Source organism: Mizuhopecten yessoensis, unplaced genomic scaffold, assembly GCF_002113885.1.
Source record: "Mizuhopecten yessoensis strain PY_sf001 unplaced genomic scaffold, ASM211388v2 scaffold10439, whole genome shotgun sequence".
NCBI lineage: Eukaryota > Metazoa > Mollusca > Bivalvia > Pectinida > Pectinidae > Mizuhopecten > Mizuhopecten yessoensis.
The window spans coordinates 465,201-483,156 of record NW_018408547.1 but is presented as its reverse complement, the minus strand read 5'-3'; the positions used below and the strand labels follow the sequence as shown (position 1 = coordinate 483,156).

The window sequence follows — 17,956 nt, the reverse complement described above, 5'->3', positions numbered from 1 at the left end:
ATATGTGTTTAGTTTCCGGACAAGCTCGGGGAAAACAAGTCTTCTATTCAACATGCACGATTTCGTAAAAGGCGCCTCATGTGCGGTCCTTTGCAGAATCGGAGGTTTCACTCCGTGTCTTCTACCTTGCGGGAAAATGAAGAAATCAAAATTGATTTGCTGACCCACTGAAACAATTAGGATATCTTCCTTTCTCACTTCATTCACTTTCATGTTGGCGGTGTCTCTCTGGGAAGCTCCTGTTATATGACATTGGTTTTTGCGAGGACGTGAAAACTAACAAAATATGTTTAGTAGGATGTGAAAATTCAAAACATTTTTTCATGAGTCTGTAGTAGTTGCAAACTTCGAAAAAGAAAATGCTGCTGTATATTCGCCAGAGTATATTTGGGATACGCTTGTCTTTCCATCATACGTGTAAGGGGGATAACTCTTAACCCTACATGTAAGAGAGATAAGTCTAACAAAAACCATACGTGAAAGGAAGGATAAGTCTAACACAAACCATCCGTGTAAGGGGGATAAGTCTATTAAAAATCATACGTATAAAGGGGATACAGATTACACAAATCATATGTGTAAGGGAGGATAAGTCTAACACAAATCATACGTATAAAGGGGAATAAGTCTAACACAAACAATACGTGTAAAGGGGATAAATATAACACAAACTATACGTGAAAGGAAGGATAAGTCTAACACAAACCTTACTGTAAAGGGGATGCGGTTTACACAAACCATACGTGTAAAGGGGGATACGTCTTGCACAAACCGTACGTGAAATGGGGGATAAGTCTAATACAAACCGTACGTGTAAAAGGGATAAGGTTTACACAAATCATACGTAAAAATGGGAATAAGTCTAACACAAATCATACGTGTAAAGGGTGATAAGTCTAACAGAAAACAAACGTGTGAAGGGGATAAGGTTTACATAAATCATACGCGTAAAGGGTATAAATCTAACACAAACCATACGTGTAAAGGGGGAGCAAATTCCTAGTTATTCAATCGTTTTATTGGAGTCGAAAGACCCTACAATAGCACAAATAAAACATATAAGCACATTTTCAATACATAAAAAATCTACATTATACAATGGACATAAAATTAGCTTTACATAAAGATACACGATACCCGTAACGGTTGCAATTAACATTACGAATTTAATACAATACATTTGAAATACTTGTACATGATAAATTATAGAATTTACCAATTTTGCACATGAACTATGATAATTACGAGATAATTAAATAGTGCCTTATATTAACAATACCTACCCTATCGCTCCGACAGGGGTCTAATGATGATAGCTCTACGTATAATATACGTTGCCTACATAATAGGTCTATGGTTCTGTTGAAAAGGAAAATAGCAAAACTTAATATATAATAAACATGTTTAGCAAATTACTTTTAAAATACTTTAGAGTGAATTACAGTTTCCATAAAAAGATAATGGAAACCACACCCAAAAATACGTTTATCAAAGAAAGATATTTTAACTTCTTCAAATATTTTAACAAATGCAAACATACTAATTCCATAAAGGTTACTCTAAAACATAGTATTTCAAATAGCTCAATACTAATATGTTTCATACACTTACTCTGAAATAAGTAGAGTTCTGTTCACCGCAGTCGGTATCATATATGTCGGTATAGGTTTCTATGTCTGGTCCGGTCTCTGTCCAGTGCGGGAGTGCAGATACAAGACGTACAAGTGCACGAGCTGACATGCGATCGCGTGACAAGACACTACACTATCATCACAAAGGTTACCACAAACACTTGAGACACACGTTGACCAGACAAACCGGTTGAACGAGTACGAGAATCGGTATATAAAAATAGTTAAGTACGTCAGACATACGTACAACTTAAGCATTCTCACTTAGACAATACTATATAGTTTAATAATTTGAATTAAACTCTTATTACAAAATAACCTAAAATACAGCACTGCCACACAAATCATACGTATAAAGGGGAACAACGTCTAACATAAATCATACTGTTAAGGGGGAATAAGTCTAACAAACCATACGTGTAAAGGGGGATTAGTCTAACACAAACCATACGTGTAAAGGGGGTTTAGTCTAACACAAATCATACGTGTAAAGGGGGATCAGTCTAACACAAACCATACGTGAAAAGGGGGATTAGTCTAACCCAAAACATACGTGTAAAGGGGGATTAGTCTACCACAAACCATACGTGTAAAGGGGGGAATAAGTCTAACACAAATCATACGTGTAAAGGGTGATTAGTCTAACACAAACCATACGTGGAAAGGGGGATTAGTCTAACACAAATCGTACGTGTAAAGGGGGATTAGTCTACCACAAACCATACGTGTAAAGGGGGGAATAAGTCTAACACAAATCATACGTGTAAAGGGGTATTAGTCTAACACAAACCATAAATGTACGAACCATTCGTGTAAAGGGGAATAAGTCTTAAAAAAATCATACATTTTTATTGTACGTGTAAGTTGATAAGGCAAACACAAAGCATACGTGTAAAGGGGATGTCTAACATTACCCATACGCGGAAAGGGGGAAAGTCTAGAACAAGCAATATGTTTGAGGGGGGATAAGTCAAACACAACCCATACCTAATATGTTTCATACACTTACTCTGAAATAAGTAGAGTTCTGTTCACCGCAGTCGGTATCATATATGTCGGGATAGGTTTCTATGTCTGGTCCGGTCTCTGTCCAGTGCGGGAGGGCAGATACAAGACGTACAAGTGCACGAGCTGACATGCGATCGCGTGACAAGACATTTACATAACAAAACAGCACAGGTAACAAACACTTGAGACACACGTTGACCAGACAAACCGGTTGAACGAGTACGAGAATCGGTATATAAAAATAGTTAAGGACGTCAGACATACGTACAACTTAAGAATTCTCACTTAGACAATACTATATAGTTTAATAATTTGAATTAACCTCTTATTACAAAATAACATAAAATACAGCACTGCCACACTAAACATACGTATAAAGGGGAACAACGACTAACATAAATCATACTGTTAAGGGGGAATAAGTCTAACAAACCATACGTGTAAAGGGGTATTAGTCTAACACAAACCATACGGGTAAAGGGGGATTAGTCTAACAAAAATCATACGTGTAAAGGGGGATCAGTCTAACACAAACCATACGTGGAAAGGGGGATTAGTCTAACACAAATCATACGTGTAAAGGGGGATCAGTCTAACACAAACCATACGTGGAAAGGGGGATTAGTCTAACACAAACCATGCATGTAAAGGGGGATTAGTCTACCACAAACCATACGTGTAAAGGGGGATGAGTCTAACACAAATCATGCATGTAAAGGCGGATTAGTCTAACACAAACCATACATGTACGAACCATTCGTGTAAAGGGGAATAAGTCTTACAAAAATCATACATTTTTATTGTACGTGTAAGTTGATAAGTCAAACACAAAGCATACGTGTAAAGGGGATGTCTAACATTAACCATACGCGGAAAGGGGGAAAGTCTATAACAAGCAATATGTTTGAGGGGGGATAAGTCAAACACAACCCATACGTGTTAGGTTGATAAGTCTAACACAAACCATACGGGTAAGGTGAATAAGTCTAACACAAACCATACGTGATAGACAAAAAATAAATACATAAAACACGTTATTTTGTATGTCATTCTCGTGAATTGCGGTAAAATGAATGTATACCGCGATCATTATTCGGGACAGAAACATTGGGATTTGCCTCAAAACTAATAGACAGTCGTATTACATCCCGACATAAATATTTGATGTTTCACATTTGTGTGAACCCTTTACTCATCATAGTCAAATACCCGTGACGAGCATACCACTCAATGCTGAGATACTAAACGCACTGACGCATATCGAGTACGCAGTACCTTAATGTGGCAGTATTTATCAAAGTGACTATTAAACAAATTTGACGCTATATGGTGACTTTCCACAGAGAGTGCATTTAATCGGCTAAAACTTGTATCAATATTTGTATGTCTGGACAAACATACAAGGAACAGTAGGAATACTTGGCCGGTCAACACAGCACGTAAGTAAAACCTCATTCATAACAGTTTAAAATGAACCCGGCAACCGATCCAGAATTCCGGAAAACTCGCACACCTTTTAAACAGCGTTAACCATCTGATTATGATTATACGTGCAGTACCACTGCAAAATTGGGATAGGTTTTTAATCAAATCGCCCATTATATAGATATACAATAAATTGTATTGCATTTCTAGTAGTTTAAGGTCATTCCAATATGGCTGCCTGTCAAACTACATGTCATCATTCTCGATATTTGAAGCATTTTCTTACATTTTTCTCGACAAATGCATCTCCATGGACATCCAACCTTATGATATTTATAAGTTAAAATGGATTTTTTCCTGAATTGTGACTTTTATTCATCTTGAAAAATGAACATATAAAAAGTAAGTTTTTTTCCATCAGTTATTGAATACTTTTTTCTGAAATTTAGTGTGCATGTACCTCAATTATGTTTGAGAAATATTGGAGGAGGATTTTTTGTGACCGGGACTGTTTAATGCATACGGAGTGCATTATTGAATTTGATATACAGTTTGGTGTGGCAGCCATATTGGAATGACCTTAAGGATCCCCGTCCCTCCGCCTAAAAATGAAATGAAGCATTGGTGTTTTTTTTATACGGCATTGCTATTGCATAACCAAATCATTTCTGAACAATAACCCATATCTTGCAGGAGTGTCTTTAGATTTTTTTTGGATATTATTTCGATTTAAAAAAACAAAACTACATACGATATTGTGGTATAAAAATATCACATTGTAAAAATAACACTGCCGTATGTAATATAAAAAAATGAACTTGAAATATAGGCCTATTGGGCATATAATAACAAATATGAAATATAATCCTGACTATTGTGATGTGAAATACTTCCCAGGCCAAAGTGTCTTTCCTGTCGGGTATTGCACAACCGTAGCCGAGTACCGCATTCCTTACAACCTTTCTGGTCCAGGTATTCAGATAACATCGCGAGTTCAACCACTCGTCTACCCTGCGACCAGGTTAAAAAGTTATTGGCGTATTCGTGATCACTAGTACTGGAGGGATCCTCATCGGACGTCGGTGTCGGCAAATCAGTAAAATTGTCAGTAAGCTTAGTAGGGGCCTCAGTAGCCAGCGTCTCTTCAATGTGTAAACGAGTGTCACTTTGTTTAGTCGCATAGTCGTGGTCTAGCAGTTGATATTGGACATCGTTGTTGTTATTATTGTCAGTTAATGCGTTTAGTTTACATTTAAAACGGCCGATTGTACGTCGGGCTTGCATGTCGGCTATCACTGCCACGACGTTGTTTACATCGTTACGACAGCTTTTTTTGCCCACACTTTCGCGATTGGAGATTTTCAACGCAAGGGACACAACTCTGTAGTCGAAACGTTATTCAAACGAAATGTATTTAAGGGAAGATAACAACATTGTCGAAATGGTAATCAGGGGCAGGGGATTCTAACACTGAAAAACGACAGTGGAATTCTTTAGTGTTTTGCTCTGGCTGGGACGGGGATCCTTAACTGAACTTATTTGAGATTCCGTTTTACATATGTCAACTTAGTCAATGAGGTCGCCCATGCAGGTGCTAGTCTAATACATTGTACTTGATTGTGATATATCTTACTGGCTTGCTTTCAAACATCCCTTCTTAGCAATGAGAATCATCCCACTAACAGTGACCTCCTGTAGCCCCGATGCGCACGTGATTGATTTTGTTTTAAAAACATTTTATTGTAATTTATATACAATGGGAGTATAGTAGAAGCTGCAAGTTAAGTGGAATGAAATCATTTAATTCGCGGTAGAGTTTAATTCTCTGATCCGCATAATTATAATTAAGAAGTAATAGTTATTCCCGCTTTTGGATACAGGTTTCCGGGGACTATCTCCAGGTTTTTCCTGGGCGTGCAGGTTGATTTCGCTGACCGGGGGTTTATAACGAATTTTTTCGCAGGCAGACTTGGAGATGTACACTTTTTGCCGTACACATGGAGCATTGTTTAGCCCGCATTATCATGGGTACATTTTAGTCGTCAATCTCATGTTTTTGAAACGTTTTTTGAAATGTATATATGTAGTGGTATATAACGTTGTATATTGATTAAGGTCATTGGAGTGTATTGATAAACGGAAACAGGAAGTACATCCCTAGTTGAATAACCAATGTAGGGAGACAGCGTCACAATTTCCGCAAATTCTAATGTTTAATATTAAATTGATGAATATTGTATGTTTATTATTGACAGAACAGTGGGGTCTCTCAATATTAAAGTAGTTCAAAGCAATCCAGGCATTGATTCAGGGGTTTTGTTATCAATGAGTCACATGTGTCCATTTTTTTGTACTTCAGGAAACCGGCTACCTATTTCACTACTGTGAAGTTTTTCAAGAACGATAACTCTTACCTGCAATTACTATGTGTATATGGTTTTATTATAAAATGTCAATTTTTATATCGTGTATAGAGAATTAATTTTACACAATTTCAGCATTTATTAAATTGATATACATTAATGCAATACTGATATATGTCAGTATCATTTTTATTGACATTATTTTGTGAAAATATTGTGTCTTTCATTTTTTTTTCAAAATTCACTCCTTTTTACATAAATTTCCATTTAAAATCCTTAAAATTCTGACAACTTTTTTTTTTTTTGTGGCAGAAAATTTTCTTTACTTTAAAGCAATATAACGACAAAATTTGAAGAAATTCTACTGAGAAATGGTGACACAATCCTATTACCTTTAGGTCAAAGGAGTGTATTGCTAAACGGAAGTAGGAAGTACATTCCTAGTTGAAAATCCAATGTAGGGAGACAGTATCACAATTTCCGCATATTCTAATGTTTAATATTAAACTGATGAATATTGTATGCTCATTATTGAAAGAACAGTGTGTCCTTTCAATATTAAAGTATTGCAAAGCAATCCAGGCATTAATTCAGTTTTTTTTTATCAATGAGTCACATGTGTCCACTTTTCTGTACTTCAGGAAACCGGCTACCTATTTCACTACTGTGAAGTTTTCCAAGAAAGATAAAATGTCAATTTTTAATCGTTTATAGATGATTAATTTTACACAATTTCAGCATTTATGAAATAAATATACATTAATGCAATACTAATCTATGTTAGTATCATTTTTATTGACATTTTTTTTGCAAATAAAATGTGAGTTTCAAGTCTTTTTTCAAAATTCAATCCTTTTTACATAAATTCCCATTTAAAATCCTTAAAATCCTGACAACCTTTTTTTTGTTTGTGGCAGAACATTTTCTTTACTTCAAAGCAATATAACTACAAAATTTGAATAAATTCTCCTGAGAAATGGTGACACAATCCTATTACCTTAAACGCCCATTCGGCGAGCTAGCGGCAAATAGTACATTTGTGTTGGTGTGAATTTTTTAAGTAGCCGAGTGGAGTGAGACTGAACTAAATAATTACCCATCATCTTCAAACATTAATACAGCATGTATAAAGAGGCGGTCGACCGTGAACACCACGCGCACACACGTAAAGTTCGCTCAGGCTTACTGCATGCTTCCCAACTCGAACAAAACAGAAAAATTGAGTAAAAAATGTTCACCTGGACAATCATTTTACCTACCCTACAATGCAGATAATTTACATGTCTGAGCAGGGACAGTATATTCACTATACGTCCCTGGTCTGAGTGAGTACTAATGTAGCAGGAGGGGAGGCCTGGCGAATGGGTGGTGCTTCCATATATGGTGGTATTGTACCTCGCGTTGTGTTTTTCTGATGTTATATATTTTTACTCCCATTCCTCATTACTCTCCACTGCCATGTTCTTTTGTAATGCCGGCGGGACACGTTGGAAAGTACAACCAGAAGATTGAAACAGAGCCAACAATTTATTTTTACAAACAAAAGTATAATTATATAACAAAATAAGAGTAAGGACTTTGGGGTAAATTGGGAAGAATGGACAACATAAATAAACATTTCCAAACTTAATAGTTAACCACCTGGAGGGAATTAATCTATGAAATTATAGACTGAATAACAAAATAAACTTAACAATAACAAATACATGGTAAACTAACTAAATGAACCAAGACTAGAAATACACCTGAGTGAACATATAAAACAATAGAAATAAAGGGATGATAAACAAGGCTATAAAGAAAACGGCTAACAAAAAGGGGAGGTAACCCGTCCTATCAAAACTGTAAATACTTATAAAAGACCCCGGTCTGAGTTGTTAGGCCATGTACCCAGAAAAACGATATTTATAAATAACAATAACAATAAATGTAATATCAAAAAATATAATTACCCAAACGTAACAAGTCTCCCTTGAGCCCGTAAACCTATGAAATAAGGTGTTTATCTAATGTCTAGCCCCTTTCCCCTTACTTGCTGTTACCTTGAACTAAAACAACCAATGTCCGAACCATAGCTAATGCCTATAAGTACCGTCAGAGTGCAGGAAGTTGTACTAAATATATGGAATTTAATGTTAATTTGACTTATAATGATTATAGAATAGTGTAAAAGCTTGGAAATGTGAGGTAAAACCAAACGCACCTGAGGATGGCCTAAATCTACTTGCCACCCTCCAGATCGCGGCATCCGTCCATATCAGGCGCTGTCCACCCCCAAGCATGACCGGTCACCCTCTCTCTTGATCAGTCTGTCGCACGCGGACCCTTCCTGATACACACCCCACGCTCCCACACTTTCACTCACACATGCAAATGCCTCTCATAGTCGAGGACCGGCGCCTCGTATGGGATGCGGGTCACAGTGCCCCGCATCCGACGATAGCCCCGAATCTTCCCTCCGATTTCCTCTATACCCACTCGCTCATCACGGCAGTTCATGGCAGAGATATCCCGCGGGGGAAACCAGACCATCCGGCCCATGCCATGCCTAAGCCGGGCAGCCTGTTCACACCCCGGGAGACGCCTCCGACTTGAACTGCCGGGTTCCCCTTCCACTCCCGTCTCGCTTTCCGTCTCTGTCACCTCTTCCATCCTGGTTGGCGGCAGGGGTGGTATCCTAGCTCCTGGATCCCGGAAGTTAGTGTTGACCTTGGCCTTCTTCATGATGAATGCGTCCAGTACATTGTTAGAGTGTACCTGCCGGATATGGGCCCTGCAGTTGATGCGACAGCTAAATTGCCGCCGACACCAAGTGCACTCCTGCAGCGTGATCATTCTTTCGTGAACCTTACCCAATGATCCATTAGGCGTTGCTGTCTTAGGAATCTTCCCAGGCCGTGGCAGGCTAGGACTGGGCACGGCATGCCCTCCACCCTCCAGGGCTCTCTTCCCTCCTGCTCCCCACGCAGGAATTCCTGCACTTCGCCCCCGTCATAGAGTAAAGCTTCCATCTATAAAAGCAGGGAATACCCCTTTCTCTATCATATGTTCCTCGGCTGGTCAAAGGGTCCCCGATTATCCGCTTTACCTATTTATTCTACTCTATATTTAATGTGAATTAAAAAAAAAGTCTTTTATAGCTACAACAGGCGGGCATTACCTTTTCCCAAGGTAATTTCCCTGAACATATTTACACATGGTTATTTACAGTGTACCCTATATACATTATCCAGGGGAGAGAAAAACTATTGCGACCACAGGTAGGTCACCAATCCAGATGTATTATGTTCCTGATTTGTATTTATAACCCTAGCCACACAAGACAGCGTCCCCCTGCTTATGGTGAATAAACCTGAGGTGGTTTCACTACCCTACAACCCCTTGTTCTTCTCTGTTCGGTCTGACCATTTTCTACCCCTCGCTGAGTGCCCAGCCCTTTTACTATCAACTGGTACCCTAGCTGTTTGATGTCCACCCCTTCCACCTTGAGACTCATGTGCTGAGTCTTCCAACCCCAATGTCATTGACTGCCTCCCCCCAGACGCATGCACTGAGTCCCTGAACCAATTTTGTGGAGGATTACTACCTAAATAGGGTTTCAGCTGATCGATATGGATATTTATTAGCTTATCCCTTGGATCCCTCTGAACAGTACACGTTACATCTGACAGCCTAGCTATCACGAAGAAAGGTCCTGTCCACCCTAATTCTAGTTTTTGTCCAGCTGCTGGAGGATACCACCTCCATACCCAAGCCCCTATTTCAAGTTGTTTGTCTTTTGTGCCTATGTCATACTATTTCTTTTGTCTTTTTAGCAGATATGCCTAAGTTTTTATTTGCGGTCTCAAATTCTGTGTTCATGGCATGCTGCATCCATTCAACGTATGCTACCGGACAGGGGTTCTCTTCCTACAAACCGCCTGGAATAGTTCTGACTCAAATTCTGCTCCCTTGTCCGAGTGTATGAATTATGGACAACCGAATCGACAGAACATCTCAGTCACCAGCTTATCAGCCACAGTAAGTGCAGTATGGCTTGGCACAGCGAAGGCTTCCTTCCATTTGGTGAAGTAATCCCCCACCACTATGATGTATGCATTTCCACTGTTGGATACTGGTAGACCACCAAAGATGTCCACAGCCATATACTGCATAGGTCTAGTGGGACGAAACTGTTTAAGGGCTGATTTGTCTGATCCAGGTCCTGGTTTACCTTTTGCGCATAAGTCGCATTGTTTACACCATCTGGCAATATCCTCAGACATCTCTCCCGTTAAAATCTTTTCCTTATGGCTGCTAATGACCTATCTCTTCCGAAGTGTCCGGCGGTTGTTCTTATGTGTAATTCTTCAAAGATATGTTTGCGTATCTCCAGAGGGGCTATTAGCTGTTTATCCGGTGATTCAAGTTAACGGCTTTTTTCTGTACAGCAAATCGTCTATCATTTCCAATGAATCTCGCATGGCGTACTAGGTCTCAACCTCATTGCTAAATTTATTTATGGTTTTTGCGTTAGGCTTTGCTGAGCTGCTACTGAGTTTGAGTCCAAGTTCCCAACCAGTTTGCACCTGTATCTTCCTAGCGGGTTTCCTTGTTGATGCCACAAGACTGGATGTATACTGGTTGTTTTGCAGGTAACTTCCGGTTCACATCCCACTTCCGGTTTACTTGTTTCCTGATCCAGTGCAATCCCTGTTATTTGTATCACTCCAAACTTTTGTGCTAACCTTTGCTCAGGTGTTGCTCCAGTTTTGGTACCACTTCCGGTTTGGATTCGACTTCCGGTTTGGCTTCTACTTCCGGTTTGAATATTTCTTCTTCACCATAGCAGTCTAGGTAATCCACTCTTTTACGTTTTCTGACAATCTGCCTCGACATTGCATCGGCATTGCGATGTTGAGTACCAAATCTGCAAGTGATCTCAAAATCAAAGGTTTCCAGTATACTGATCCAGCGTGCTAGTATGCCATCGGGTTCCTTGAAATTCTGGAGCCAGACCAAAGGGGCATGGTCTGTCCTGATGGTAAATTTGCTCCCAGTCAGGTAATATTTGAAATGCCGGACGAAGGTACCCACTGCAAGTAATTCTCTCCTCGTCGTACAGTAATTCCGCTGTGCCCCGTTGAGGGTTTTAGCTGCATAGCAGATCACTCTTTCTTTACCATCCAAGTTGTGACAATACAGCCCCAATCCCTGAAGCGCTTGCGTCTGTATCTAGGATAAACCTGTCATTCCTGGTAGGAAAAGCCAGTACTGGAGCTGTCAGTAGGCTCTCCTTAAGCTTGCTGAATGCTTCCTCACAACTGGAGTCCCAACGAAATCTGTTGCCCTTCTTCAGCAGCTTCACCAGTGGATTTGCGATCTGTGCAAAATTATCTACAAATTTCCTGTAGTAACATATTAAGCCCAAAAAGCTTCGTACCCGGACACATTGCGCGGTCTGTTCTATTCCCTAAAGGTACTCGTCTGCTATTTCTTGTTCATGAACCTGCTGTACCGCCTCCACCCTACCTATCTGAGTATGCTGTAGAATCCGCACAGATTCCTTTCCCATATTGACTAATGATATACGAACCCTACCCCTATTAGTATCCAACAGGCTATGGGCCACCAATAGTTGGCGTTCCTTACTGAATTTCCTCGGTAAAATGCATGCCAGGTCACTGTCCGTTTCCCCTTCTAACCTGGCTTCTATGACCATCTCTGATTCCGGGGGTATCCTAACAATTTCTTTTACTCTAATACAGGCACACCCCTAGTCATCATCAAGTTTCATTAGTGCCACCTGTCCCCTACTGGTCTATAACTTTTTCTTGGCTACATGTAGTATACCCCTATAATGCTCGAGGAAATCTGTTCCTAACAACCCTGTAGTTCCCCTGATGTCAACTACCACAAACCTATGGTGACACTTTTTAGTGTTGAGTGTGATATCCAATTTAACTTCTCCCTTGATTCCCAGATTTTCCCCGTTTGCTGCCAGTAGGACGAGTCTTGCTCTTGTTAAACTTTTATCATCTAGGCCTAACCGTTCAAATAGCCTGTGAGAAATTATTGAGACGGAGGAACCCGAGTCAACCAGCAGTAGATAATCTGCTCCATCAATCTTTGCTTTGGCATATAAACATGACAGTGTCATGGGCTTTATCTGCACTGTTCTAGTGTCCTGTATCTCCTCATGTGCCCTGTCACCAATGACCCTGCCTCCCTTACTTCTGCCCTTATGTCCCCGGCTATTACCTCCTTTTTCCTCTCCCTTTGTTTTCCCTATATCTGGTGGTACCTGACCATTCTCTGAATAAAACCCCTCTACCTCAGAAAGTAACTTAGATTTGGTAGTTACCAAAACAGATCCGCTTTCATCATAGGCGTAGGTGTCGTTTACTTTATTTTGTTTGGCCCTATGTGACAGGACCTTATTTACCCGTGACGAGCATACCACTCAATGCTGAGATACTAAACGCACTGACGCATATCGAGTACGCAGTACCTTAATGTGGCAGTATTTATCAAAGTGACTATTAAACAAATTTGACGCTATAGGGTGACGTTCCATGGGAGTGCATTTAATCGGCTAAAACTTGTATCAATAGGTGTATGTCTGGACAAACATACAAGGAACAGTAGGAACACATTGCAGGTCAGCACAGCACATAAGTAAAACCTCATAATCAATTAAGCAATTGAACATATAAAATATAATATATATTATTATTCATGATACTAATGTCTATAATGTGAAAATCATGCTTAATTAGGTTTACATTTGTAGAGAAATTTACATTATATATACAATCATACCCGCAATGTATACAATCATACCCATAATATATACAATCATACATGCATACAATCATACCCACAATATATACAATCATACATATATACAATCGTACCCACAATATATACAATCATACATATATACAATCATACCCAATATATACACTCATACCCAATATGTACAATCATACATATATACAATCATACCCATAATATATACAATCATACCCATAATATATATAATCATACCCAATATATACAATCATTCATGTATACAATCATACCCATAACATATACAATCATACCCAATATATACAATTATACCCAATGTATACAATCATACCCAATATATACAATACAATCATACCCAATATATACAATACAATCATACCCAATATATACAATCCATATATACATTCATACCCAATATATACAATCATACTTATATACAATCATACCCATAATATACAATAATCATACCCAATATGTACAATCATAGTCAATATATACAATCATACCCATAACGTATACAATCATACCCAATATATACAATAATACCCAATATATACAATCATACATATATACAATCAAATATATACAATCATACCCAATATACACAATCATACCCAATATATACAATCCATATATACATTCATACCCAATATATACAATCATACTTATATACAATCATACCCATAATATATACAATCCTACCCAATATATACAATCATACATATATACAATCCTACCCAATATATACAATCATACCCATAATATATACAATCCTACCCAATATATACAATCATACCCATAATATATATACCCACAATATATACAATCATACATATATACAATCATACCCAATATACACAATCATACCCAATATATACAATCTTACCCAATATATACAATCATTCATATATACAATCGTACCCACAATATATACAATCATACATATATACAATCAAATATATACAATCATACCCAATATACACAATCATACCCAATATATACAATCTTACCCAATATATACAATCATTCATATATACAATCGTACCCACAATATATACAATCATACATATATACAATCGTACCCACAATATATACAATCATACATATATACAATCAATCATACCCACAATATATACAATCGTACCCACAATATATACAATCATACATATATACAATCAATCATACCCACAATATATACAATCGTACCCACAATATATCCAATCATACCCACAATATATACAATCGTACCCACAATATATACAGTCATACCCACAATATATACAATCATTCCCAATATATACAATCATACATATATACAATCCTACCCAATATATACAATCATACCCAATACATACAATCATACCCAATAAATACAATCATACCCAATATATACAATCACATACCCAATATATACAATCATACCCGATATATACAATCATACCCAATATATAAATCATACACAATATATACAATCATACCCAATATATACAATCATACCCAATATGTACAATCATACTCAATATATACAATCATACCCATAACATATACAATCATACCCAATATATACAATCATACATATATACAATCATACCCATAACATATACAATCATACCCAATATATACTATCATACCCAATATATACAATCATACCCAATATATACAATCATTCATGTATACAATCATACCCAATATATACAATTATACCCAATATATACAATCATACCCAATATATACAATCATACTTATATACAATCATTCCCATAATATACACAATCCTACCCAATATATATAATCATACCCAATATATAAAATCATACCCAATATATACAATCATACATATATACAGTCATACCCAATATATACAATCATACCCAATATATAAATCATACTCAATATATACAATCATACCCAATATATACAATCTTACCCAATATATACAATCATACATATATACAATCCTACCCAATATATACAATCATACATATATACAATCCTACCCAATATATACAATCATACATATATACAATCATACCCATAATATATACCATCATACCCAATATATACAATCATACATATATAGAATCATACCCATAATATACAATCATACCCAATATATACAATCATACTTATATACAATCATTCCCATAATATACACAATCCTACCCAATATATATAATCATACCCAATATATAAAATCATACCCAATATATACAATCATACCCAATATATACAATCATACTTATATACAATCATACCCATAATATACACAATCCTACCCAATATATATAATCATACCCAATATATACAATCATACCCAATATATACAATCATACATATCTACAATCATACCCATAATATATACAATTATACCCAATATATACAATCATACCCAATATATACAATCATACATATATACAATCATACCCATAATATATACAATCCTACTCACCCAATATATACAATCATACCCAATATATACAATCATACCCAATATATGCAATCATACCCAATATATACAATCATACCCACATATTCTCACACACAGCTATACTCGTTTGTGTGTTCTACATGCAAACATACAGATTGTCACAATTTCTCCATTATTTTACTGGTATTCTTTTTTACACACATACATATAAAACATATGTATTCCTATATATATATATTATACACATTGTTTATCTTATATACATTATAACTAGATACTAATATACAAGTATTATCTACAATATACAGCCATTACGCAAAGAGAAGTGTAAACATTGTATATTACATTTAATACACAAAAAAATGCGCTGAAATGGTCAATTTTAGCTTCTCTGTGTTGGAGTGCTACAATTATGCAAGGGAATCTTGACAACTCAGTCATTCATCTTAATTTATTTGATTATCAGGGTCTCTTAGATCAGTATTATATATGTTTGCAGTACTTTTTTGGATAAAATAGTAATGTACATTGCCGTAATTTTTAAGTTATTTCCATTCTCAAACACTGGTACACCGAGTGCCTCAGGAATGTATTTTTTCCATAATATAACTAATTATGTACACACAACTCCTAAAACATTTTACTAGTTACTATTCATGATTATTGTTTTATATATCGTATACATTCATATACAACATATTTACATGTATATCCATATATTTCTATAAATCTTTATATACATACATTTATACCTCATTTACACATGAAATTATATTATATAACCATGCAAATGTCTAAATACTTCACTGGTGTACTTACATTTAGCTAGGATATTTATAACCCTTATTCAGGTACACCAATATACACCACAAAGTTAGTATATATGTTTACAGTATATTTTTGGAGACAATATAGTCAAGTGTACTGTGTGTACTTTGTAGTCATTCATTAGGTTTCTTTTCCAATCTCATACAATCGTTTACCGAGTGTCATGAGAATGTATTTTCCCCCGTTAGTATTATATAAAAACAGCGAAGTGCCTTGCGTGTACATCGTAGTCATTCATGAGGTCTTTCCATTCTCATACACTCGTATACCGAGTGCCCCGAGAATGTTTTTTTACTTGTTATGTACACACAACTTCTAAAATTTAAAACATTTTACTTATCGACTTCCTCCATGTTGATACTGTACAACAGAATCATGTTCGTTGACCGGAGTTGACTCACAAAAGCTGGAACACTCAGATTCACCAGTTATTCTTATTCGCATACATAGAATATGTACATGTGTATACGTATGTTTAGTAAATCTATTTATGCATTATGCATATGTATTCATTACTGTTTTTCATTATACTCGTTATTGCACGTTAACGTTTACAGTGATTAAATTATCAAGCCAAATTGAAAATAAATCAGGAGATATATTATCTCTCTTTTCAACACACATGATTGGGTGGTGAGGGTTATACATGGTGGAAAAATATACACTTTGATGTTGGTGATTATGCATGCTATTGTTGTTTGTTCTGACTAGTACATGTACATATACATTTATTCCAATTGTGTAAAAACAGAAGTTGCTTGATCTTTACTTTGTTAAGCGAAACTAAACAAAATGTAGACAATCATGAAAACTTCTTATGCAACTGACAATTAGATTTTTTTGTTTTTACATTTTGTCATTAATCTTGGTTTCAAGACACAAGCTACACGTGCCTGCATGACTTGCTACACTGGTAGAGTACATGTAACTCAGTGACTGTCAGATATCGCAGCATCCTCAGTAACGAGGGATGGGATCACTTGCAACAGATGAGAAAGGTTTTTAATCAGAACTTTGTCGGCGGTTGGTGAGGTCTTTACAAAGATTCGTCCGTCTGTGGTCCAGTAGGTGTCGATGGTTTTACTCCATTTGGCCCTTCCTAGTAGCTTGACCATTGACTTACGGGTCTTTGTGAGGTCTTCAGTAAGAAAGCGTTTTTCCCGGTCGTGCTTAAGATTCTGTTTTTTCTGAAAACTTCATTTTTAACGTTCCAGCTGCGGAATCTGCATATAAGCTGGTATTTATCATCATGGTTTTCACGTCCAGTAACATGTGATCTGTATATATCGGCTTTCCCAATGTTCACTTCGAGCTTGGATCGACATATGTCTATGATTTTTGGGTCGGTGAACCTCTTCTCATCCGCGTTTAAGGACACATTGTGAAAACGAAGTGTATTCCGTCTACCATATTGTTCCAGCAGCTCTATTTTGTCATCAAGTAAGCTAGCTTTATTATCAAAGGAAATACTCAATCTACCC

The 17,956-nt window shown here is 36.8% G+C and overlaps 1 protein-coding gene and 1 long non-coding RNA gene across 3 annotated transcripts in view; one reads left to right on the top strand and one right to left on the bottom strand.

Moving 5' to 3' along the window:
* Positions 1 to 996: 996 nt before the first annotated feature.
* Positions 997 to 1,704, bottom strand: LOC110460571. Its single transcript, XR_002464029.1, has 3 exons — positions 1,612 to 1,704; positions 1,284 to 1,359; positions 997 to 1,035 (listed from the first exon to the last, which is right to left on the bottom strand). It is a non-coding gene; the product is annotated as an uncharacterized LOC110460571 (long non-coding RNA).
* A 2,155-nt stretch (positions 1,705 to 3,859) lies between these two features.
* LOC110460575 (sodium- and chloride-dependent betaine transporter-like) overlaps positions 3,860 to 17,956 on the top strand; it is a 67,496-nt gene continuing 53,399 nt past the window's right edge. The window contains exon 1 of one of the 2 annotated variants that reach the window (XM_021513556.1): positions 3,860 to 4,078. The gene's annotated coding sequence lies outside the window, so the exon portion shown is untranslated. The remainder of the gene's footprint in view (positions 4,079 to 17,956) is intronic. The other variant, XM_021513555.1, reaches the window with a different exon arrangement.